The sequence below is a fragment of the Oryctolagus cuniculus genome, chromosome 10 (assembly GCF_964237555.1).
Source record: "Oryctolagus cuniculus chromosome 10, mOryCun1.1, whole genome shotgun sequence".
NCBI lineage: Eukaryota > Metazoa > Chordata > Mammalia > Lagomorpha > Leporidae > Oryctolagus > Oryctolagus cuniculus.
Window position 1 is genome coordinate 3,423,572 of NC_091441.1, and position 27,237 is coordinate 3,450,808.

Below are 27,237 nucleotides of genomic sequence, written 5' to 3' on the forward strand. Positions count from 1 at the left end.
GAATAGTTAGGTTATTATTGTTGCTCTTGAGCTAATTCTATTAGCTTACACTTTGGAAACATTTTAGCTACCAGAAATTCTCAAATTTACGTTTTTCTCATTTCTCCTTAACAAAACTGCCAAAGGCTTACTCCAGTTCAGATTTGAAAACACTAGCAGAAGAATGAAATTACGAAAGAGTATCACTCAAAAACCTACACACCCACTGAATGATGATGTTTTTCAGATTTTCCATGTGACTTCCTAACACAAATCCATGGATTGGAGTCTGCACTAAGCTAGGAGAAAACCCTCCCAAGGACTTTTACGGAGTAATGAATGACACATATGAAACTCTGCTGGTGGAAGCCAGGCAGCTTGTGGAAATGTTCCTGTTCTTTCTTCCAACAGGAAGAAATAAATCGTTCTCAAGATTCACCATACTGAGGAAAACTCATAGAAAGTAACGATCCGTCCATTAAGAAGGCAAGGTCCAGGGCTGCCACTGTGGCGTACCAGGTAAAGCCACCACCTGCACCGGCATCCCATATGGACGTCGGTTCGAGTCCCAGCTGCTCCACTTCCAACCCGGCTCTCTGCTGTGGCCTGGGAAAGCAGCAGGAGATGACCCAAGTCCTCGGGCCCCTGCACCTGCATGGGAGACCTGGAAGAAGCTACTGGCTCCTGGCTTCAGATCAGCACAGCTCCAGCCAGTGCAGCCAACTGGGGAGTGAACCAGTGGATGGAGGACATCTCTCTCTCTCTCTCTCTCCCTCTCTCTCTCTCTGCCTCTCCTTCTCTCTCTGTGACTCTGTCTTTCAAATAAATAAAATAAATCTTTACTAAATAAAAAAACAAAATAAAAAAAGAAGGCAAGGTCAAGGTCCTTGACCTAGCAGGCTTAGTGCTAAAAAGAAGATGATGTATCTAAGAATTTAAAAAAAAAAAAACCTACAGGGGAGGTAGAGACTGGAGAGAGTACCAGGGCATGGAGCTCAGCCAGGGGTCATGGACACCCAGGGGAAGAAGAGAACTAGAGTCTTTTTTTTTTTAAGATTTATTTGAAAGGCAGAGTGCAGAGAGGCAGAGGCAGAGAGGCAGAGGTGCGGACGGAGAGAGAGAGAGAGAGAGAGAGAGAGAGAGAGAGGTCTTCCATCCACTGGTTCACTCCATAGATGGCCACAACCACCAGAGTTGTGCTGAAGCCAGGAGCCAGGAACCTCTTCCAGGTCTCCCATGCAGGTGCTGGGGCCCAAGGACTTGGGCCACCTTCCACTGCTTTCCCAGGCCATAGCAGAGAGCTGGATCAGAAGTGGAGCAGCCAAGATTCAGACTGGTGCCCATGTGGGCACTGGATTTCAAAATGGTGATGGAGGTGGGGGGATGGCATTTGGTATAGCAAAGATGCCACCTGGGATGCCCAAATCCACATCGAAGTGCCTGGTTCAAGTCCTGGCTTCTCCAGTTCTGACCCAGCTAATGCACACCTTGCAGGCAGCAGATGATGACTCCCATCCTTGAGTCTGTCACCCACGTGGAGATCCAGGTTGAGTTCTGGGCTCCAGCTTCAGCCTGAACCAGCCTAGCTATTGTAGGCATTTGGGGAGTGAACAGCAGACAGAAGATGGTTCTCTCTCTCTCTCTCTCTCACTCACTCTCTCCATCTCTGTGTGCCTTTCAAATAAAATAAAAACTAAATCATAAACTTTACGTATAAAGTGGGGGACAGAAAGGATACAAAGAACATCATGAAGTCAGAACTCAAAGGAGTGGGAGGAGGAAGAGGGAGAATTTAAAAAGGCACTGGATAAGTAGAAGGCTGGTGACGCGCGAACAGAAACGGGGGAGCCACCCCTGGTGGTGGGACTGGACCTGCAGATGGCAGGGGCTCTGCCACCCACCAGGAAATGCTGCACACTTGGTCTGCAAGGAGACAGCCATGTGTTTGAAGGGAGTGAACACCGCACAACAGAGAATGTGGAGAGACATCAGGGTGGTCAAGGCCAACTCCAGGGCCCCACCCGAAAGGATTCAAGAGTAAGAGCAGAAGACACAAAGCCAACACAGCCAAAGCCTTGTCAGGGGGCAGAATGAGCACCAGCAGAGGGATCTGGGGGAAAGGACGCTGACACAGCAGGTGGGTTTCGAGGGCCACACTAGGGACTGACCTCTCCCCCGACACTAAGCACAAATCTGAAAATACAGCTTGGTGGGGACTTGAGGAGAGCTCGAGCTGGAACTGAGTCGATAACCTCAGAAAACAGGGTCTGACACAAGGTCTGTAGCAGGGACCAGATAATCAAAGGTGGAGGGAGAGTCCAGAAAGAGAAAACCGGGGGGCGGGGGCTGGGGCATAGTGGGTAAAGCAGCTGCCTTCAGTGCCAGCATCCCATATGGGTGCCAGTTCCAGACCTGGCTGCTCCACTTCCAATCCAGCTCCCTGCTAGTGTACCTGGGAAAGCAGAGGAAAATGGCCCAAGTGCTTGGGCCCCTGCACAGACGTGGGAGACCTGGAGGAAGCTCCTGGCTCCTGGCTTCTGCCTGGCCCAGCCCCTGCCATTGTGGTCATTTAGGGAGTGGACCAGCGGATGGAGGGCTCACGCTCACTCGCTCTCTCGCTCTCTCTGTCTTTCAAAGAAAGAAAGAAAGTGGTAGGTGTTGGTGGTATAGTGGTGAGCATAGTTGCCTTCCAAATGAAAGAAGGGAGGGAGACCGTGAGAGAAACCCAGATCAGAGCTGCACTTCATGGGCAGAGCTACTGAGGGGCCTGAAAGCTGGTGATTGACAAGGAGGGAGAACAGTGTCTCAGCTCTTACAAAGACCACTGGTTTCTGACACATGCACCCTTACAGCTTAGCGACAATCAGCCAGTGCACTACCTTTCCTGGGACGACACCCCTCTCTCTCTTCAGGAGCATCAGCTCAGTACCCCGCCTGCCAACCCACAGGGCAGGAAGCGTGCTGGTCTGACCCACACTCACCTGCGTGGAGAGCTCTCTCCTTGACTCCCAAGTTGGGAATTCTATGCACTTGAGAAACGTGCATCTTTCTGTGGCAAGTTAAGGGAACACGTTTCTCTTGCAGAAAGAAGATGGGGTTCACTCTCTTTAACAAGTTAAAATGAGAAAAGGAAGCCAAAAGCACAAACTCTTAAAATTAGCAGAAAGCTTCATAGAGTCATCTACAGCTCCAGTTCTCTAAATGGAGAAAACAGGGGTGAATTTAACTAAGGCTCTGAAAAGAAACCACTCTCTTATTAATCACCCACTGTTACTCAGTCCATAAATCGTGGGCTCTTTCATTCCAATGCCTCCGTACAGGCATGGGAGGAGCCCAAATGACATAAGATTGTATCATGACATAATAAAAACCTCCAAGTGGCATTTTTTTAACATGTGTATATGATTATGGTACAATGCTCAGCACAACAAACTCACGAAGGAGTGATCTTTCTAAGATTCCTTCCCTGTGTGGGTGACTCTTTAATCATAAGTCATCCACTTCCTTGTCTGATCACAAGTGCGTCTATCAAGAACCAAGGAAAGTGGGAGTTTGGGGGAAACAGGACATCTGAAACCTGGAAAGAGAGAAGGAGGAGAGAAATGGAGAGAGGAGGGGGTAGGAAAATGTTCAGAAAGGTGAAAAAAATACTGGAGACAGCCACTGAATTAATTTTGTTTTCCATCATCTGCTCCTTCTTGCCTTTGCATGCCAATGTTGCATTGGCACCTTCTTCTGGCTGAAGGACAAGACTGCCTTCCCACACTACATGGTCTAAGTCTTCAGAGCGGATTTTCAGCAGATGCACTAGATCTGGTCAGCCAAATATTTCAATACTATTCTCCTAATTGTTTGAAATTAAATATCTAAAATCCACTGAGTTATATACTTTTACTTAGATCTGAGCTCCAGCTGATTCATGAAACTGTTTGGAATTTAAACCTAATTACCCTCCCCACTCCACAGAGAACCACGCTGAAGGGACCAACAAGAAACAGAACCCTTCCCAGTGAATACTGCTGCTTCTCTTACAATGCAAGTTCAGTTCCTATCTTGTTATTTCACTCTGAACTCCCAGTAACACTGCCCATTTTATAGGAAGGAAAACTGAGCATGGGGACGTTTGCTCCACTGTCCAAGGCCATGGGATGCAGCCAGCACGTTACCCACCTTTGCTTGACTCTCGTCTGTATCTTGCCTGGGTCCCAGAAAGAACTTCAGATTGTTTTGCTTCCATTAAAGTGGATACAGTAGTATTTACTTTGTTGTATGGAGATAGTTTGCTTTTAAAGTTCATAAAAGCATCTTGCCATCAGACCCCACAGAGACACGATTATACATTCTCATATCAGAGAGCAATTTCACAAAGCTCAGAATTCTCTATGGGCGTGGGAAGATTCCATATGTCTTTATGAAACAGTGCCTGCATCCTCCCAGGTTGGAAGTGAAGAGAAAAACTCCATGGGGACAGGGGTACCCAGATGTCACTGTCATCAAGGAACCCTCACTGGTTACTGCTGCAGCCACCATGCAAACTACAGCAGATACAGCGCGACCCACTGCTTCTCCACAGACAAGCTGGGGACACTCGGACAAGATTCGGCAGAAGGGGCTGGATGGTCAAAGGCAAACCACCACGGGAGGAAGCACCTGCCACATTCAGCTTACAGGTCTTCAGCCTTGAGTCACGATAAGTCCTGCTCAGAGATGAACGCACAAAGCCCTCCCCTGCCCTTACTACCTGCGTGCACTTTCTCTCACACAGCCACACTCCGCAGAGCCTGGCTTGAGATATCAACACACAGCTAACACTTTCTCAGCCCCCTCTCCCAATCCCAGTTCCCAATCTGAGGAGGAAAGATCCTGGACCCTCCCCTCAGGCACCATATCAGGACACAGGTCAATGCAGTCAAGGTCTACCTACACAGTCACAAGGGTGCCTCCAAGTGCTGTAACCCATACAGCAGATGCACTATCTGCACTCCAAGAAGAATGGGCTTTTCCTTCACAATAGGAAAGAAGCAAAAGTTGCCAGAAATTTCAACATGCATTAAGAAGCAGCCCAAGTGCTGCCATTAGACTCCGCTGTATGGGCTCTCCATTTACAAAGGGGATGGGTTTACACAATAGCTTCTGGAAGGGAAGCTGATGTTCCAGTCATAGTAGTAAGTTTGAGGTCCTGAGACAAAATTTCTGGGAAGTCTCCTCTCTCACAAAGTAAACATATTCCTAGTTTGCTCTCCTCTGCTTGCAAGGGCTTCATCCTCCGTGTTTCTGACTGTGCAGAGGAGGAAGGCCAATGTTATCCACTTCCTCTATCTAGTTTCTACTGCAGTTTTCTTGTTTGTTTGTTTTTTAAAGTTCTCTAGTTCTTAACAAAATATGACATGCATGCCCTCGCAGTAGGTTTTAAGAGCTGGTTTTGTGCATTTCCTGTGCAATAGTTGTAGATGGAGCTGAAGTTCCTAAAACATTTATGAATTTCATCAATCAACATCTGATTAAGGAGTTTAGTAAACCATGCTGGTTATGAATTAACTCTTAGCTAATGTTTGTTAGCTTACTGTCCTGGCTTTGTGTGAAGGGTGTGACCGAGCCTCAGACTCAGGAGGTGCTGGGGGGTGGGGCACAGCAGCACTACATCACGAGTATCTGAGGACCCACGTCGGCCAGATAGACACCAACAAAGACGGACGGGCAGAGGGCTTCACCTCACAGACACAGACTCCTTCCATGGTCCCTCCACCCTAGTGGCCTGCTTTCTTCAGCTGGAGAGATTTCAGTAATCTAGAAACTTACTGTCTTATAATCTCCAGTCCGTCATCCAGGTCTTGCATCTGCTACACTCATTAGCTGCTGTCTAATCCTGTGCCAACCACTTCCCTGCAGCTTCATCCATCTTTTCAATAAGAATGTCAGTTGATAAACTAATTTTCACACCTAAGAGGCCTGTTAAACCACAAAATGTTGACAAGAAAAACACTTACCAATTAAACACAGGATAGTAAAGTTTCAGTGGCCACTCGGAGAATGGTTTTGGATGTGGATAATTCCATTACTCCATGGGTCATGCAATGGACACACCAGCTGTTGTTTCTACCAAGCCAGCATGCAAAACGAGAAGGAACCCTTCCTGTCATCTTCTGAGGCAGCAGAACTGGGCCTTTACTTCTCTCAGCCAACATTCAGAGTCAAGGACAGTGTTTCTACCAGACCTTCCACTTACTTTCTTGAGAAGTAGTATGCTTCTGGGAGGTTTTATTTGCCAGGATTTAAGCATCTCGTGTTTACAGACAATCCTTGGAGTGCTCAGTGAGTACTGACATCTCTGAGGAAACTTTGTGGATAATTTTGGTGTCAGAGGATGTCTCTTACGCACAAAGCTGAAGAAACACACATATATATGGCCTGTCACAGTAAGATGTTGTCAGGTGGGACAGGCAAATTTGCATTATCTTTCATGATGATTTACCCCTGACCTTTCTCAGGAAGAGATACACCTGCTGCCCAGACCATGTGACCTGTGGTAGCTGACCTGTGGCCAGGTTTGCCTCGATGACCACAGGAACGTGAGCAATGTGACACAGAATTCCTATAGGCAGAAGCTTCCAAAGAGCTTGTGTGGTTTGACTCTTTCCCTTATACATCCAACTCTGCCGTGGGAAGGATCTGTCCCCAAAACTCTGGTCTTATCCTGGGTTCTGAAACAGGAATATACACAGTGACATGGTAGTGATATTAAATGCATGAAAGAAATGTTAGTTGTTATAAACTGCTGAGACTTGGGTGTTGTTTGTTGTTACAACATATCTAAATACATCATAGCTTGACTACTGCTGGCACAAAGAAAATGTAGTTGAAGGAGTCAGTGTCTTAGTCCCCCACTATCTGTGGTTTCTCTTTGCATGGACAGTTACCTGTATTCAACTACAGTCTGAAAATATCACATGGAAAATTCAAGAAATAAGTAATTCATGAGTTTTTAAGTTGTACCATTCTCAGTAATGATGCAGCCTCTGTCTCACTCTGCCTGCCTTTGCCCAGTGTACCGCACCACATATGCTATCTGCACATTAGTTATTTAATAGTCTTGGTCACCAGATCACCCCTCACAGCACTGAAGTGCCTGTGTCCAACCCTTATGTAGACGCTGAATGCTACATCACAATGCTGCAGCATTTACCTCACTCCCAGTCATCAAACGGGCATCACATCATCCAACCTCATCTCAGGGGGTCTAAGTACAAGGAAATGTGGTATTCTGAGACAGACCACTCACTTTCACAATTTGAATACCGCACACTGTTATAACTGTTCTATTTCATGACTAGCTGCTGCTGTTAATCTCTTAATGTGCCTAACATAAACTTTACCACATGTATAGGAAAACATATAACACATACGGGTTTGGTACTATCCTTGACTGCAGGCATCCACATGTGGATGAACGGGTCCCCCTCAGACAAGGGGGTCTACTGTGCACCCAGAGTAGACAACCTTGAACCTGAAGAAGCAACTTCACAATAACTGGCTATGCTCAGGTGTAGTAACTCTGCTTCTGACAGGGCAGAATGTAGAGCGCTACTGTGGCAAAGCCACAGATGAGAAGCCCGGAGTCACTGAAATACATCAGCACACCATCAGCAGTGGTCTTGTTCTTTCTCAGGGAGAAGGACACCCCATCCAAGTCAAGGCTGAAAGCAAAGCCCTCCAGCTTGCACATTCCAAACCTCAGCAGGGCAGAATGCAGAATGCAGTGCCAATACTTGGAGGGGACGGAGGCCTTGCAGCGCACTTGAGGGCCCACTGCACAGTGGCAGGCACTATGAACAGCGGCATCTCCCTTACACAGTGAGTAATGTATATATAAAGCCCTAGTCCACATATGACTTATTTCATATTTCTTCACAATTCTCATTCATGTTCCCCAGAATGGAATTTGAAGCTCAGAGAGTTAAGTGACTTGGCCAAGATGTCACCAGTCAGTGACCAAAATGAGATGGGCCCCCAGTCTCTGGTCTTTAAGGAAGTACACCCCTTGGGTAAATTAGGGAATAAAAATAAAAATGTTCAAATCCACAAAAGTGCATGGGCACCCACTTTCATAAGTCTGGAATATAATCTAATCCATCATTTCTGAAACTAATCAAACACTAGTCCCTGAGCTCCTCTATAGAGTGAGGGGGGAGAGAGGAGAAAAATGAGAGGTTGGGGCTTATGGGTGAAGGAAAGAAACTTCTGGAATCAACTAAGTCTGCAACACATTGCAGCTGTATGTTTCTCTGGGTAATTCTCAGTACGTAGCAGTTTATTGACGCCTCTGCAATAAACTGAAGTCCTGCATTCAAGAAAGAAATTGACTATGTTTAATCCATAATTTTCCAAATATATCTGAATCGTCTATCCCTTTTCCTCCATAACCTTTTGGCTGTCTCTTAGAAACACCATATGCTGTAAACATTACTCTGGGCTCCTCCTGCTTTCATGTCACAGACATAATGAGGTCAACCAAGTATCACAGAACTCAAGCCTGACACTTTAGAAATGCATATACATTTGTGCTATGATTAACATTCATTTATCACAATGATATTAATTATGTTACTATGCACAAGACTTCAAAGATATAGAAATGGGGCAGAAATGGTCATAAATGTACTGAGAGGCTTCCGAAATTTTCAGAAACTTCAGCAATCCCATTAATTGCAGGAAAAGTTATTCTCTACTTCATGCAGGAACATGTTGTGAAACTCCGAAGTGCTGAATTCTAACCATACCCCATCAACACTGCCAGAAATCTGCTCTTCTCCACTGATTAAACTATGTCGCCCATTAGACATGCTTAGGTGTATGCATGAGTTCTGGTAAAAATAACACTGCTTCAGCCTGTACGTGTGAGGTAATTATGAAATTTAATGTCAGAAAAAAAAAAGGATTTCACTCTTAGTTCTCACATAGACATCTCTAATAAAATGCTGTCGCTAATAAGAATCTTGATTGTATTTGCCAGTTTTGAAGTGCTGGATGATCTATATAATGGTATGAGTTTGCCTAGCTACTCAGAAGTGCCATCTGATTGCTTATTTGCAAGAGTATCCAAAAGCATCATTTACAACTGTGGATGATCTTCACGTCTGCATTATTAAATGAAGCAGGGCTAACATGGCCAAATTTTCCCTTGAAGTAATATGTTGTATACAACCGTTTCCATCTGAATAATAGGTGGATATGAAAACTAAAGGATGAAACCATTAATATACAGCAACTAACAAACTGATGGTGCCCCCTCTCCATTCCTAAAGCCTACCACTAGAATGAAGGTGTCTCCATGGATTAAGGCCATCAGTAAAATAATGAATCTGGACTTCATTTCTCTTGTCTCCTTAAAATATGTAAGATGAGAAGTTAACCTCACTTACTGAGGTAGAAGTATGTAAGCCAATCAAACTCAGCTTTGAGAACACAGGTGAACCCAAGCACAGTTCATTTAATCCACTATTCTCTCCTGAAAGAGACAAGCCAGAGCTGTCGTCTCCACACGTATTTGCTGGCTGCCAAGCGCAAGGCAAAGAGCACGGCACCGAGGAGATACTCCTGGGCCCAAGTCCACTCCCCACCGCCTCCTCCTGTTTGGGCTTTAGCGAACTGACTCCTCAGAGCACTCTGCTCAGTGCCCTGCAGGGGCCCGGCTGACCTCCGCAATCAGTGGGAGAACTAGGGGCAGGTTCGTGACCGCGCCCAGCACAACATTCAGTCCCAGGAAGCTCACGGGGCTGCCCTCCCTCTTCGGGCCCCTTTAAATTAAATGGTCTTTTTCTAAATGAACACATTTATCTCCTAACTCTACCTCCAAGTTTTTCCTCTTTGCACATAAATCAATAAAAGCCTCTTTTTACTCAGTGTCAAGAAAGATCATCTCTGATTTTCTCAGAACTCTGACACTCGCATCAAGTTCTCCAAGGTTACAGAGGTTCGGGGGGACAACAGCATTTGAAAGCTCTATGAAACATTTTTTTTTTGGGGGAACTTGCAAGGAAAAAGCATTTCTTTTATTTTAAATGTAGTATTTTAATTTTCTAACTGAACTGATCTTGCAGTAAAACCTATTAATTAGTGAAAGCTCAGTCTTCATTAAATTCTCAAGTCCTCACTTAACAAACTAAGGACCACTGACTGAAGTATAATTTACAGACCATAGAAGAAACCCTAGATGTTTGATTCTGTGGTTTTTAATACAGTCACACTGTTGGGTGACCATTACTCCACCTAGAGCATTTTCATTTCCCCACAGAGAAGCCTGCAGCTTAGCCTGGGTCCTGAAATGACCTGGCAGCAGCCACTGCTTCTCGCCCAGTCTGCACTGTCTCCATGACTTGACCCCTCGTGGACATTCCACATAAACTGAACCACACAGCACGTGGTTTTGTGTGGCTCTAACTTAAGCTTAATGTTCTTGAAGTTTTCAGGTTGTAGCATGTGCCAATACTTCATCCCTTTTTTGGTAGTTGAGTTATATTTCACTATATGGATAGAGCACATTTTGTTGTTCTCTCATTAGCTGATGGACATTTGGGTCCTTTCTGTCCCTTGACTTCTTTGAATAATGGGTGTGAGTTATGTGGATGGATGCTCTCATTTATCTTGGGGACAGTGTAACCCTCAGAATGGTGCTGCTGCATTATACAGTAATTCTGCAGTCTGAAGAACTGCCAATTGGTTTTTAAAGCGGCCATACCAGCTCAGTACCCTTGGATTTAAAAACCAGGAGCTAAATATTCAGCCAGTGTTTATCCTGGCCAGAGATATCTAAATGGCAGCTTTGACATGGCCACTGAGTCACATGTCTGTCTCCCTCCTCCTCACGCCTCCCCCAGGACTCCTCTGGCTCCCACAGCTTGCTACGGTGGCCTGCTGGTCTCCCCTGGGCAGTTACTACTCTGACCTCTCTGAAACCAGGGGTCTGGATGGAGGTCACCTTCTTGGACCCATTGGGGGTCACAAGGCCCTGGCAAGGAGTCCAGATCCCAGCTGTTTGATACAGCAGTGAAGCCCCAGTCCCCTGTGGCTTGCCTCAACCCCAACCATGGTCAAAGTGGTTCTCAAAGTGTATTCTGGGGCCCTCTAGGGATCTCTGGGAAGCTTTCAGGGGTCCACAGGTCAGAATTACCTGCATTACTTGCCTAATAATACTAAGGTATCAGTATCGTAGGCAGTGGGGTGTCCAGAGTCTCTATGGGGTTAGATACTTCAAAAGACAATGTGCAGGAGTGGAAAAGAAAGCCCAGTTGTGTTCTCACAAGCCAGGCACTGAAGAGCTGTTGCAAAAACAGCCGTCAGTACCGATCTTCCCACAATCTTATTTCCTTCTCAATCTTCTCAAAATCTTATTTCCTTCTCGGCATGCAAGCTGGCTGACTAAAGGCTTTTCCCAAAGACTTCAGATGGACACTTGGGCATACAGCCCCAGAGTTCTCGGGATGCCCTGCACCTCCCTAGATATTCCTGTCATGTTTGATTTCTTCTCTCCTTTCCCACACTCTCGGGTCAGAGACAATGGCTGTCTTAGTCTCCCTGGTCACAGAGACTTTCCCACCTGATCCTCTCCACTCTCTGCTCCCCGTCTATGCTCACCTCAGCTCCTGCATGAACAAGCAGCTCCCACAGCAGGAGCCTCGGAATCACAGAGGGCAAGAGAATTGGTTTCAGCATCCTCCAAATACTGTTGCTGTGCTCTCTGCTTTATCCAGCAATTTTCTCAATTTAACAGAATCACATAAAGTGACCTGTAACACCTCTCGGGGTTCCAAGTTTTACACAGAATGTCATACAATGCATTGCCATTAGGAATTCCACATATTCCTTAGTGACTACAAACTTTTCATCTTTCTGGAAGTTTCTCATGGGAGCTCAAGTTGGCTTTCGGATTTGTATTGTATTTGTATTTGTATTTGTATTCGGATTTGTACACGCTCTTAAGATTCCCCTTAACGAAGCTTCACTGTGATTCTGCTGATTTTCCTACAGAAGTACCTCCCTCTCACAACCAGCAGTGGTGGTATTTGTGGAAAAGCGGTCCTAAGGATGCAGACAGGGCCCACGGATTCACAGCAGAGAGACCTGCAGTTAGGGACCAGGGTGGCTCCCCAAATTCCCCTTCTGCTCCATCAGCTCCAACCTGGCTGATTTTTATTAATGCCTGGATAACCACTTCAAATGTAGCACAAGTGTAGAAGTAAAGAGAGGAATCATCCAGACAAGCACCTTTCCTCCCAGGCTTCCGCCTCTCAGAATGCTTCCTGATGACCCTTTTGCAATACTAAGCATGATTTAATCTACAGTAGAGACCTGACTGAAGCGCATTTAATTCTAATCTAATTATTTGAAAATTCTCACTCATCTGTGAATGATACACAGAGTAGCTCTAATTACCAAAGTTGTATGTTGAAGACAATTTGGAATTTAAAAACAAAGGAAGACAGACTCTGATTTGGTAGTTGAGATGCAATGACATATATTTCAACAATAATTAAATCCACCACTTCCACCTCTTTATAACTGGAATAAAGACTTTAACAGCATTAAGAAATCCCATCTTTCTGCTTTTGCCTCAATACCTGACTGTCTCAAGGTTAGAGGCCTATTAGCAGGTAGACTATTAAAATGCAAATGTGAGACAACCCAAGTAGCTCTATCTTTGAAACAGAAGGATGGCTAAGTACATACAGTTTCTCAACTTAATACTCCCATGATGAGGCTAATCCAGTTTCCCCATCATCAGTCAAGTTCTGGCCCTAAGAATGACCACATTCAGCTACAGGAAGCTCCATCCTGAATTATTCAATGGTGCCGAGTCCTATTTTACCATGTAGATGGATCCTGGGGTGGAAAGGGGGAGGGGAAACCTCCTCTAACTAAAACCACTGACACATTGGCTTCCTCTAGTTAATCGCAGGTGCTACTGAGCTCTCTCTTCTGTGGCTCCCTGCCCCTTAATAACATGAAAAAGGTAATGTCCCTCTCTATGCACTTAATTTGCTACCAGAGAGAGTCATCAGCCACAGGAAGGATAAAGCCCACATTAACTACTTTTTCATTTGTCAGCTTCTGTTATGGAAATCATTCTCTTTCACTTTTCCATTCTTGAAAATGCATCTACAAATCAGCCAGAGGAGTGCTGGACAGAGTCCTGTGGGGGATCACATATTTGACCTGCTGTTTGCTTCTTTTTCTTTCTGAGAAAGAGTAAGAATGCCAAGTCAAATTTAACTCCAGGCTCCCACATTCAAATGGCTAACTCCTTGAGCGATTTCCATTGATAGAATGCTTTTGTTTATGGTCTCTCAGTCAATTATCAGTCAATATGCTTTCTTAGGAGACTGTGAAATTCAGGACAAAAGGCACAGAACTTACTACATGTGAGTTGTAATCTCTGTTAAGCCAATGACATATGGTATGACTTGAGAAAATTTTGTTAGCACATTGTCAAATATATTTTTGAAAACGAAAAATTCAGTGAGTGATCCATACACTGAAACCACATCGGAACTCTGAAATGAACCATACTGGTCACACATCTCTTTGATAACTAAGCCGACTTTGACGTACTATATTTTAAAGTCATAAGCAGCCAAGAAATAATCCAATCTAGTGCTCTCAAATTAATAGGGAGCTCAGTGTCACAGACTTCTCTCTGAATCTGCTTTTAATTTATACTGACACTTAAAAAAATATTACCAATTATGTCTCAAAAGTTGTTTTTACATAACAACTTTTGTAAAAAAAAAAAAAAAAATTCAGGGCCAGCATTGTGGTGTGGTCAGTAAAGATGCCACCTGAAAAGTCAGCATCCCATATGGGAACTGGCTCATGTCCCATCTGCTCTACTTCCAATCCAGGTATCTGCTAATGGCCTGGGAAAAGCAGCATGAGATGGTCCCATGTTTGGGACCCCTGCTACCCACATGGGAGACCCAGAGGAAGCCCCTGGCTCCTGGCTTCAGCCTGGCCCAGCCCTGGCCATTGCAATCATCTGGAGAGTGAAGCAGCAGACAGAAGATCTCTGTCTCTCTATAACTCTGACTTTCAAAGTATATAAATAAATCTTTCTTAAAATGTTTAACTCTCTTTCTGAAACATGACCTTGAATGTGTAAAAATCAGTTATTTTAAACAAATTTGTCAATAAAAAGTTGCTTGTAACATGAAGCTCGAGAAAGCAGACATTGTGAACTGCAGCTCTAAGTATCTCCTGCCCCAGTTTTGAATGCAAATAGCACTCTTCTATGTGACTGCTACTGCTGAGGAATCCCAGCAGCACATGGGTAAAGGAATACCTTGGCGATTTCAAAAAAGACACCAGCAATCAATTCATGGCCATCTGGGACAGCATGGACACTGCGTAGCTATTAAGCTACACTGGGCCAGAAGAGGAGGAAAATGGGCCAGGAGAAATGAATCCCCCCGCCCCAGTGATGCAACAGTGGGCCACAGAGGAGCAGAAAGACCAGGCAGCCGGCTGCCGGCCCCAGCTCCGTCCTCCCCGAGACAGGACGGGCATCTCGCCAGGTCGAGCTGCAGTGCACACCACTTCGTAACGCCTCTCTCCTGATCTTCCAGGAAGGAAGTCTCTCGGGAAGCAAGCCAGGAAACGCCAGCCCTTCCTTGAGTTCATTTCTAGAGCTATTACAGTTGTGCTTAATTAAGGTCTCTGTGTATAAGGTAAAGGTGCCATTGGCTGGAAACGCTTTCAGAGGCTTATATTCAAACCACTAGCCGTACTAATTTTATGTTTTCTTCCATAGATGAAAAACTCCTGTTCTCCCACTGCACCTTTTGTATTTTCCAACCACGCCCAGACTCACTCAGAAAATACCCCATCACCTGAGCAGCTAAGTCCAGCTACCAGCTCAAGGATAGAGCAGACTCCAGAGATACTCATGGTCCTTATCCTCAAAATAGAACAAACAAACTGGAAAATAAAAGCGTTACTACCAAACACCTAGGAATAAAACTTAAACTCTGTTTGGAAATTGAATTTCTTCCCTATTCAATCAATATTTAATAAAGACAGAGAGGAGCTCATTACAAAGACCATCCCGTTTCTCCACCAGTCGTCTGTGTGAGAGTCCAGAGTGCAGGCAGCTAAGTTCTTAATTGGAGCATTATATATTCTCTTTGCACCACTTCATGAGAACATACCACAGCCAATGTTTCTCCAGGACTGCTGAGGGATTTTAGTGAAGAACAGGCCTAGAAGCACCTTGGGAAGAGAGGCAGAGCCAAACTAACCCCACAAAGCATCAGGTTTATGGAGAGCTGGGTGATTATGCAGGCGTATCCTTGAGTTTTATTTTCAGTTTCAGTATTGCTAACTAGTCCATACCAGTGACGGGCTTACTGTGGGGAGTTTATTCTACATCATCTATATTCTCTCTTCCTTAGCAGCACTTAATGAGTTGAAGGGGTTGGAAAGTTGTTCCCAGCCCAGCCAATACCCTATGAGTTATAAATGACATTTCATCCTCATATGCAGATTTCCTGCACCCAGTGAATTATTTACAACGCCTGGCTTGTGGATTCCAACAATCAGCTGCCTGAAATTCACACCTACACTCCGTGTCGACTCTCCTGCTGGGAGAACGCAACCTTCCCACTGCCCTTTAAGGTCTGAAGATTTAACAGGAACAGCTCCTCCGGAGGCAGGTGCTCCCTTCCCGAGTCAGTAGCTGAAAAGGCTAGGCAGAGCCGCAAGGAGAGGGGTGAACTAAGCCACCGGGCTCTCCTCCGAGGATGCTATCGGCACGTGAGTGCCAACAAGGATTTAAATTCTGGGGACAACTTTCTGTCCCACTAGAAATGATTTCATAACCCTAAGTTTTAGTTAATGAGTGTAAGAATTTCCTCCCGAGTGTGTGAAACCCCCATTTTCCCCTAACAAAAGCACTGTGTCCAAGAGTGTGCACTCTCCTCTGGGGACCAGCAGACTTTAACAAATCATTTCTGTCTCCCAGGAACTTTGGGGTCAACAAGCCTCCCAACTTACAATAATAAGGATGGAAATATAAGAAAGTATACAGAACTAGACAAATCTGCCTGTGAAACAAAGCACAAAAACCAATTTAAGTACATATTAAGTGTCTATAATCTACGACAAAGGGGATATTTCAAAAATTTTAATAAATGGAATGAAAACAACTTACTGCTCATTTGCTTTATGTCTCAAACAAAAAATAACTTGCTGGGGCGAACATTTGGTGCAGTGTATAAGACACTGCTTGATGGCCACACCCGATATCGGAGTGCCTGCTTAAAGCTCTGGCCTCACTGCCAGGCTCCCATCTTGCTACTGTGCTCCTTAGGAGGCAGCCAATGATGGCTCAAGGACCAAGCTTCTGCTGCCCACGTCGGGGACCCAGGCTCCTGGCTTTTGCCTGACCCAGCCCTGGCTATTGGGGACATTTGGAAAGTAAAACAGGGAAGGGAAGATCTATGTCTCTCTACCTTGCTCTGCTTTTCAAATAAAATAAAAAGTAAAATTTCAAAAAAAATAAGTAAATAATGGAGACTGATTTAAAATGATAATCATGACATTACTGCTAAATCAAGGATTTAAATACATCAAATAAAAATAAAGTTCGGCCGGCACCGCAGCTCACTAGGCTAATCCTCTGCCTTGCGGCGCCGGCACACCGGGTTCTAGTCCCGGTCGGGGCGCCGGATTCTGTCCCGGCTGCCCCTCTTCCAGGCCAGCTCTCTGCTGTGGCCAGGCAATACAGTGGAGGATGGCCCAAGTGCTTGGGCCCTGCACCCCATGGGAGACCAGGAGAAGTACCTGGCTCCTGCCATCGGATCAGCGCGGTGTGCCGGCCGCAGCGTGCCCACGGCAGCCATTGGAGGGTGAACCAACGGCAAAGGAAGACCTTTCTCTCTGTCTCTCTCTCTCACTGTCCACTCTGCCTGTCAAATAAATAAATAAATAAAAATTAAAATTAAAAAAATGAAGTTCATTAAAAGAAAATATCAGAAAACATCTTTTATCTTTCAGTGAGAATAAACAAACTGGAAAGACAGGGGCCGGCACTGTGGTGCAGTACGTTAGTCCTCCGCCTGCAGCACCGGCATCCCATATGGACGCCGGTTCGAGACCCGGCTGTTCCACTTCCAATCCAGCTCTCTGCTATAGCCTGAGAAAGCAGTAGAGGATGGCCACCCTTCACCCGCTTGGGAGACCAGGAAGACCAGGAAGAAGCTCCTGGCTCCTGGCTTCAGATCGGCGCAACTCCGGCCATTGCAGCTACTGGGGAGTGAACCAACCTGTCTCTCTGTCTCTTCCTTTCACTGTCTGTAACTCTACCTCTCAAATAAATAAATAAAATCTTTTAAAAAAATGGAAAGACAAAATAATAGATTTAGTTACAAAATACTATAAACTCTTTCCAAAGAAAACCAGGGGTGGAGAAGGATTTACAACTGATTACTAGTATCCCATATTCAAAGAAATTCAATTTATCAGAAGAAAAACGCAAATGAATACCTAAAGGGAAACAGAATATGTACAGCGAAGAAATACAAACGGTAGATAAATCTGCAACAAGATACTCAACCACAGTATTGAATAAAGGAGATGGAACTACACAGATAACAATTTTTTTCCCAACATGATTGCTAGCATCATTGTTAACAGCATCAAGTGCTATTGAGACAACTTCATAATTGTTGGCAAGAACAAGCAACTGGTAGAAATTTTAGGGGGACAGTGTGGCATTATCTGATAAAATACTGTTTTGCATACTCTTGGACCATGCAATCTCATTTTTGTGAATCTATCAAAACACAAAAACAAAAGGATTATAAAGGTACATGTACAGTGACACTGGTTGCGTACTGATTTCAATGAGAAACACTACCTACAGCTGAAGTGTCGCTCCCCGTCTTCGTGGAGGAACGACACTGAACCCTGCCTAGGCTTCATATCCGAGTCACGGCACCATTATGTCGCTCCCCGTCTTCGTGGAGGAACGACACAGGACCCTGCGCTGTTCTTTGGTCTGCTCGGCCCTCCCCGGGTTTGCTGCTGGTTCTTCCCGGGTAGGCTACCGACCCTTCCACCTCCGTGGAAGAGCGGTTCCCCCTGCCACTTTCCCCACTTCCGCGGGGGAGCGGCACACCACCGGCCGGCTCTCTCGGGGGCTGCACAGGTGTTCCTTCAGATAGATGTTCCTGGTGCATGCCGTCTCTCTCCTCCTTGATAGTCCTCTTCCACCAATCCCAACTCGGCTGCCCACATGCCAAGTACGCTGCTCTCCTCCAATCAGGAGCAGGATCAGCTCCTGGAGGTCATCACTCAAGTTGGCAAGAGGCAGCTGCGTAGAAGCTGTTTCCTCCTCTCCCAGCGCCATATTGTGGGAGAGCAGATGCATAGAATAAGTCTTAATTCCAGTAACTCAGTCTAGTCCGGGTTGCTCCCCACACTGAAGTATCTATCATATGCCCATAAAAGACAATACTTTAATAAATTATGGTGAGTCACAAAATGGAATGACAAACTTCCATTAAAATCCATAAACAACCAAATTCTCAACATCAGAATCAACAAATTGTATGGTCACCATTAAATTGAAAATTATGTAGCTATTAAAAAGAACGAGATACCTTCAGAGAGAAAAAGGTGTCTTATATCAAGTGAATAAAGCAAGTTGCAGACCAGTGATAGATGATATAGGTTGGTATGTAGGTGACTGATAGATGACCGAACAGATCCTATTTAACCTTTTACTGAGTCTGTGTGTGTCAACGGAAGGAAAGAAACACCAGAAAATACCACCCAACAGTATTAACGGTAATGATCTCTGGGAGTGAGTTTGGAGATAAGAGAAAGACTTTTGCTGTGTGTGTGTGTGTGTGTGTGTGGTTGCAGCCTCACTTTCACCTCGAATGTTCGTTCTGCACAGTGGAGGAAGCCACTGACAGTAAGTCAGGGCACACTTCACTCCCTGGGACAGCCAGCGTGCTGACTCAGCCCAGCACTCACACCCCATCGGACTGGGGAGTCTATTCACTGCATCAGAACCTTTCAGTACCAGTCTCCATTTCTCAGGTTCTCATTCATTTGACAGACAGCATAGCCAACCTGCCACTTCTGTCCGAGTCCTGGACTTTGGAAGCCCCGCCCTCATGTTGATACAATGCTCTCTTCCGGCTGTTGATGCTGCTGTAGACTTATCTGGGCAAGGGACCTCTCTGTATGCGCAGACTTTTCTGGGTTCTCTTTCCACCCCCGTGCTAAGTGTCCGTGAGGCAGGAGGAACGAGCAGAGAAGCAGGACTTCTGTCAGGGACCAGAGTATCTGTGCACCGGCCTTTTACCACTCAGCTGCCCAGACAAGCAGTCCCAGGGAATGTCTGTCTTGTCCAGAGTGGGAACATGGCCCTCACTCTTCAGCCACTCTAAACAAATACATTTTTGTAACCTCAGCAGTTTGTGTTCTCCTCTGAATTCTAAGATTAAATTTTCCCCTCTTTTTTGCTAGTGGCATCCATCCCTGAGCTATGAATGCAAAAATACCAAGTTAATTATCTCACAGCAGTCTAAGGGCCCAAAATCATAAGCAGGTATGGAAGGTAGGTTGAGATTTTAAAGCATCCATTTTATGCATCGCATTCGTGTGCACCAAATGCCTTTCTCTCTTCCTTATTGCTCTTCAATATCAGTAAGAAACACCCTCCTGAGTGGGGAAGGATTCACAGACAACACAAACTGGGGGAGCTTTTCTGTTTCACAACCTAACAAATCCTCACAGACTCCCTGGATTCAAATACTTGGCATCTGAATAAAGAGAGAGACATGTGGACATTCCAGGTAGAAAGAACAGCCATGGCCTGGAGAAAAAAAGGACAAAGGAAAACGGATACTGACCACGGAGTGGCTACTGCTAAGAATTTGTATAAATTGTGCTGCATGCGGTCTTCCCAGTGTCGAGGGTTCTCTGATCGTGGTCAGTTTTCCCAAGACTCGGCTCTCACAAAGCGTTTTGGGACCCACAAGCCACCTCACCCCTGAGGCAGGGAGACCAGCTTCAGAGTGGTCCAAGACAGGTGGGCTGAGACATTCCCATGTCAGAGTGCGTGGGAGATGGCAGATGCAGCTGCTCAGTGACACTTTCTGATGCTGTGCTCTCTCGGATGACATTCAGCCAGGATTGCCACCCGGTTCCCAGACAGGCCCTGGACCAGACTCCTGCTCCTTAACCAGGAAGACCCTGGCAGCAGAAGCAGCCAGCAGCAAAACTTCGCAGTGTGGCCTAGGGAACAGAAATCTTGCTTAACTTCGGTTTCCTATGGCATTTGTTACTTTCACATCTGAGATTCTGTCTTTAATTCAGCTGCCTTTTTTCTCTCCTTTCTTCCACTCTTCCTGCTTTTCTTTTTGGTAAAATCACCTACACTCAACTACTGCAGAAACCCAGAATAAGGAGATTGAGAGATCTTCTAAATACAGTTGGATTGCAGAGGTTCTTGCCTTTTCTAGGAGGATTTGGACTTCACCTCCTATTGAGGCCAGGGGTCAGAACAGTGTGGAACCTGCAACTCAGGACAGCTGGGAGTTCAGAAATTCTAGTGCCCAAGTTCTGTATCAGTGACGAGTCACTCAGCCCACAGCAGCAGAGTGTAATGATCTGATTTCTTTTAGCCACTGTCACCTTCATCTGTGTGTTTTCTGGTGATTTATTAATATCTGTTCCACCTGTCTCAGTCTGCAGGAGACCTTTTATTGCTGAATGCCTTCTACAGAGTAGAGAAATGAAGGGAGCAGATGGGATTATGACTTATTTTCCAATGTTGAATTTATAAAAAGATCTTTTGTCAGACATTGCATAGCAGTTTGTGGGATGAAATTAATCCTATGAATAAAATTGCTAACCTCACCTAAAATGGGTGCTTTATTTAAAGAAGGATCGTTGTGGCTTGCTAAATATTATTTTAAGTGTTGATAAAAGCTTTTCATAATCTCAGGCTGCAAACATGGGATAAATTGGCAGTTCTGCATGTTGCACAGACATGCTGGGGCTAGCTTACAATGTCAGGGAGGGAAGCCGGCCTCCTGGCTATCTCCAGGCCTTAAGTCCCTCTGCCTTCACCTCAGCATAGAAGAAATGCTTGTTTACAAAGCATGAGAATCTACACTTTGGATGCATCTCACAGTCTAATCTGCCAAGTCATCATTTGTGAGTCAAACAGCAAGACAGTTAGCTCTGTCCTTCACATAACGAAAATCACTCCTGAGGCTTGAAGGTCAAACTCATGAGCTCTCCATTATTCTCCCAATGGTCTCATGACTTCAAGTTTTTATTTGTTTGTAAAGATTTACTTACTTACTCGAAGGGGAGAGTAACAGAGAAAGAATTTCCACCTGCTGATTCACTCAGACGACAGCAATGGCTGGGCTGGTCCCAGCAGCAGTCAGGAGCCCAAGAGCCCCACTGGGGTCCCCTACGGGTAGCACTTGGGCAATCTGTTGCCTTCCCACGAGCATCAGCAGGGAGCTGGATGGGAAGCAGAGCAGTGGGACTGGAATCCGTGCTCAGGTATGGGATGCGGGCATTGTAGCAGTAGCTAAGCTTACAGCACCACAATGCCAGCCCCATTACTGCAAGGAATTTCTTCATTACTGATGTGGTATTTTACAAGGTTCACAAATACGGTTTATTTTCACAGTTTACATGTACTCAATCTCTATGAGTTACCTTTTCTACAAAGCTAGAAAAGGCTTCAAGAAACCAGTCGGTTGTATGTTCCTATTTCTATGGCCTTGAGTTTCTCCTTCCAAGCCCCAATTAAGACTTCTTCTAAGACACCTACCTACCCCAAACTCAAAATTCCTGATTTCATCAAACAGTGGTAACGCCTATGAGTGAAATCCTGAACCTCAAAAACACTCAAAAATTGAGAAAGAAGTTTAAATTTAAAAATGTGTTCACTGGGTAAAAATAAACATTAAATTTTATTCTAAGATTTTTATTAAATCCATCAAAAATGAGATGGCTCTCTCTCTTTTGTCTTTCATGGCTCTTTAAGTCTGAAGTCATTTAGGCACAGTAGAAAGACAATAAATGATAGCATATTCCTCTCTCCCGGCTTCACATTATGCTTCTGCCTTTTGCAAGGCAAAAAGAACTTAAATGGAAATCAGAGTGTACAGAGATCAGCAAATCGGTGCTAATCTTTGAAAAAGAACTCCACAGACAGAGGGGACTCCGACTCTCTTAACTTTTTCAGTGAGAATGTCTGTTTTCAGTGAGAATGTCTGTTTTGCTCTTGCACTTCCCTCTTCCCCTTGTCTGCTTGGGAATATTCTGGAGGAGAGTTTCAGATGCCACCCAGCCCTGTGAAATCTGCCCTGCGAGTCTGAACAGATCCAACGGGGCAAAGAACTTCTTCATTAGGACATCAAGCCTGTAGCCGTGTTTTCAATTGCTACTGCAACTTGTTCCTTGCAAGTGCTTTTGCCTATTTTAGGACCACCTAAGGCTCTGTGTGGTACACAGCAACGCAGTTTGAGACATTTCTGTGATGTTTTGCACATCATATAGTTGCTAACAACCTGTCAAAGTCATCCTGACACCAAACTGAGAAGCTGATGGTTTTGGTAACATATTAGAGGAGAAGAAAAAAAAAATGGTCCTCATTACTGTAATAAAGCCAGCAGAGACACACCGAGAATCAATTACTGATTGTAACCTAATGAACTAAGCCTCAGTCAAGTAGAGAATGCACCAAGCCTCTTACATTATCAAATGATTCGGGAAGGAGCAGTGTCTGAAGATGGACAAGTTGAGTCAGATCCGCTTTCTTAAACTGTGGCTGACTTAATTACCTTGCTCCTGAGTGCAGAGATCAAATGGAGCAACTTAAGGTGCTAAAGCTCTTCACCAGCTGGAAATGAGAAGGAAATAATTAACACCAACAAGAGCTACGTCTGAGGTTGCGGCACCTCCTGACAGAAGCAAGGAGACTCAAAGGTGAGGCAGGTGCGAAGTCCTTGATGGGCGAACCCTGCTCTGCCCGCCTGGCTGGGTTTGTCCAGGTTGCCTGTGGCAGCTTCGCGCCGAAGAGTCCGGCCAGGGATTCAGAACTCGCAGTGCAGCCAGGCGACTGAAGGGCCAATCCACCTGAGGAAATGTGTGCAGATGGCCAGACTCCCAGGCACAGAGTGGAGGCATGGCAGAGCGATAGCTCGTGTTCCATAGCCCACGTTTATGTGTCTCACAGAGAAAGATGATGATGAAAACTATAATTAAACACACACACAAAGTTCTCATCGATGATGTCTGTCTTTGTCTTTCATCTCCTGGAGTCCCGTCCAGATGCTGCTACCCCAAATTACAAGTAGTCTGTTCGGCAGACAACGGGTGGTGCTCACAGAGGAACCAGCCGATGGAAAGATACCTGTTATACTTTTCTCAATTAAATTCTTGGGAGGCATCCTTTATCTTGCTTTTTACTGTAGTGTCCTTCTCCTTACACACAGAGAGGTGGCAAGGACACCAAAGCAAAACCCAGAAGGCTCCCTTCTTGCCAGACTGACTGATGTGACGCTGGCCTCCAGTGTCACAGAAGTGCCCCAGAACAGAGGTATCTGTGATCACGATCCAGGCTTTGGGCTCACATTGCTCAATTCCCCCCCGAAGGCTCTTGTCCCACCCAGAGGACATGCCTAAGCTGAGTCTCTTTGTTATACACACTACTCCACAGGCATTTTGCAGTCGAGAGTTCTGCTAACACAAAGCGCTGTGAAGCCAGCTCATGTGCTGCTCATAAAAGGATAAGTGGGATTAATCTCTCCACATCCCTGATGAATCAGTCCCATCAGCACAGAATTTGTGGCATCATTGGACTATGATGACACACTTCATAAAGGGATTTATAAATGATGACTCATTGCTAAACGGCTTGACACATAAATGAGTCACAGCTGGAAATGTTTGGACAACTGGGCATTTGAGAAATGGGTTGTGTGGGTTGTGTACTTTCCACAGGAAGTCAGCAAATCAGGGGTGGGGGAACAGGAAGGCTCTCCCACTGCAGTCACACACCATGAATCAGGGGCAAGGATGCTCAGCTCCTCTCCAACTTTGGATAAGTCCCCAAAACAGTGCTTCCTAAACTTAAATGTGCACAGGAATCACCTAGTTAAATGCAGATTCTGAGTCACAGGTCTGGGTGGGGTCAAAGGTTGCACAATTCTAACAGGTCCCAGGCAATGTCTCTGGCCTTGCCAACTTCTGAACCAGCCATGCAGCAGCAAGTCCTTAAGGCTTTTGTTCCTTCCCCTGGGGGCCATCCCAGCAGGACAGAACTAACTAAACCCTGTGAGTACAACCACGAGTCCTTGAGCAACTTACAGTTCCAGACGAGGCAGAGGAAGTCAACAGAAAGCACTGGAGTGCCAGATCTCTCAGCCAGCACAGTCTGCAAGGCCTCCCTGGCTTCTTACAAGCAGCCAGTAGGTGGGAGGGAACACAGCAGAATGACCCACTGGATGTAATACTGCTTCTGGCCAGGCTCTGGCAAGCAGGAAACCCAAATCAGCCCTGGATACCATTCCTCAATGGTGCGACTCCCTCAGAGTTCATCTGCTCTGAGAGCAAAGCGCAGTCATCAGGAGTAACTTTCAAATCAATGAATCGAGTAAAGACCGTACGACAGCTGAATCTCTGAACACCTTGCATGACAGGGAGGGGGGCATCCAGCAGGTTCCTTCCTGAACCGAGGGCTACAAAAGAAGAATTTGTGCAATACCCAGAGAGAACTGGCACAGGCGTCTCCCCCACGAACCTGAGTCTTTGTTGAAACAGAGTGTGGTGCCTCATGCTGCGGCTGCTGCCACCAGGGACATCGGGCCAGGCCTCGTTCCACGCTGCTCTGTGGCACGCCGCCCTGCCCCCCGAAGGCCGGGTGATTCATTGGATTTAATATTGTCCTGAGTCTCTCTCCAGGGAATGCTGCAGGAATGTTTTTCAAAAAGAGAAGAAAAAAGTACAGTCATTTAAAACAGAGTTTGTGGGCCTCATTCTATGAAGAGAGATCCTTTATTCACGTCCACTGATGGCAGTCAAATAGTTGAATTGCTATGTGGTCACAGCGCACTCAAAGTTAGGGGTCACAGTTTAGATCAGTTTCCCCCTAACACCCCCTTGTAATTAGGCTTGACCAGGATTAGGGTTGAAATCCTCAATGTGAAACGCATGGCCCAGAATGAAAGATGCTTCCTCTCCCCTCCTCCCGCGCAATGCCGGCCCATAAATACTCCCCCTCCTGACGGCGCCCGTCCCTCTACCCGGAGGCTGGTTTACAGCAGGGAAGGGAACTGGGAACTGTGTCCTTCCTCACCTCCCAGCATCATATAACAGCCATGCAGACAGTTCCCGGTGTTTAAAATCTCTCCAGTTTCCCTCCTTTTCTGGTGTTTTTAACTCCAAAATGGCTGCAAACTGGAGTCACGTGCCCCTCACCCTCCACACACCCCTATCTTGGCTTGCGCTGTCCCCACTGCTTTGTGGATCCCCACCAGTGGCTCATCTCCTCCGAGGTTCATGCGTTCTTCCCACTGGTGACCTAAGTCAAACCCCACAGGTCTTCCTCCCAGCACGGCCTCCCCACCTCACGCGGTAAGCTGCAGCCATCTGGGACAACTCCTTCCTCTCACATCTAAGCTCCCACAAGTATCTGCAGCTTCTGAACAGAAAGATGGGGGCCAGTGCTGTGGCATAGCGGGTAAAGCCACGGCCTGCAGCACTGGCATCCCATGTGGGCATGAGTTTGAGTCCCGACTGCAGGTAAAGCCGCCATCTGCAGGGCCAGCATCCCATATGGCTGCTGGTTCGAGTCCCAGCTGCTCCACTTCCAATCCCACTCTCTGCCAATGGCCTGGGAAAGCAGTAGAAAATGGCCTAAGTGCTTGGGCCCCTGCCCCCGCATGGGAGACCAGGAAGAGGCAGGCTCCTGGCTCCTGATTGGCGCAGCTCTGGCCAATGCAGCCATCTGGGGAGTGAACCAGCAGATGGAAGACCTCTCTCTCTCTCTCTCTCTGCCTTTCAAATATATAAATAAATCTTTAAAAATAAGGGGCCCAAGCACTTGGACCATCCTCTACTGCTTTCCCAGGCCATAGCAGAGCTGGACTGGAAGTGGAGCAGCCGGGACTCGAACCAGTGTCCATATGGCATGCTGGCACTGCAGATGGCGGCTTTACCCACTACGCCACAGCCACAGTCCCAATAAATAAATCCTAAAAAAAAAAAACTAAGACCTCCCTTGAATAAGCCTGGCTGACACACCTCCACTTAGAGATCCGTGAGGCCCAGTTCTGAAGCTGGACTCCCAGGCTGAGTTCTGGGAATCATTTTTGGAGCTGACTGACAGCCAGGCTGACGTCCAACCTTCCTGCCAGGTGACTTCCGGCACTGACTTCCAGTGCTGACTTCCAGAGCTGACTGACTTCCAGGCTGACGTCCAACCGGCCTGCCAGGGTGAGCGCTGGTGCTGACTTCCGGCGCTGACTTCCGGGGCTGACTTCCGGAGCTGACTGACTTCCAGGCTGACGTCCAACCTGCCAGGGTGACTTCCGGGTCTGACCTCCGGCGCTGACTTCCGGGGCTGACTTCCGGAGCTGACTTCCAGGCTGATGTCCAACCGGCCAGGGTGAACACCGGCGCTGACTTCCAGCACTGACTTCTGGCGCTGACTTCCGGGGCTGACTTCCGGAGCTGACTGACTTCCAGGCTGACGTCCAACCTGCCAGGGTGACTTCCGGGTCTGACCTCCGGCGCTGACTTCCGGGGCTGACTTCCGGAGCTGACTTCCAGGCTGATGTCCAACCGGCCAGGGTGAACACCGGCGCTGACTTCCAGCACTGACTTCTGGCGCTGACTTCCGGGGCTGACTTCCGGAGCTGACTGACTTCCAGGCTGACGTCCAACCTGCCAGGGTGACCTCCGGCGCTGACTTCCGGAGCTGACTGACTTCCAGGCTGAAGTCCAACCTGCCAGGGTGACTTCCGGCGCTGACTTCCGGAGTTGATTGACTTGCCAAGTTAACTGACTTCCGGCACTGACTTCCAGAGCTGACTGACTTCCGGAGCTGACTGACTTCCAGGCTGTGTCCGACCGGCCTGCCAGGGTGACTTCCGGCGCTGACTTCCGGTGCTCACCGGCTGACAGGACGCGCGGGAGGCGTAGCTCTGACGTGTCCAGCAGGAACGC

General features: G+C 46.5%; 1 long non-coding RNA gene across 1 annotated transcript; it reads right to left on the minus strand.

Annotated features, from left to right (window-relative positions):
- Nucleotides 1–20,505: 20,505 nt before the first annotated feature.
- LOC138843939 (uncharacterized) lies at nt 20,506–27,030 on the minus strand. The gene is made up of 2 exons (XR_011379158.1): nt 26,314–27,030; nt 20,506–24,978 (listed from the first exon to the last, which is right to left on the minus strand). It is a non-coding gene; the product is annotated as an uncharacterized lncRNA (long non-coding RNA).
- Between the last annotated feature and the right edge of the window lie 207 nt (nt 27,031–27,237).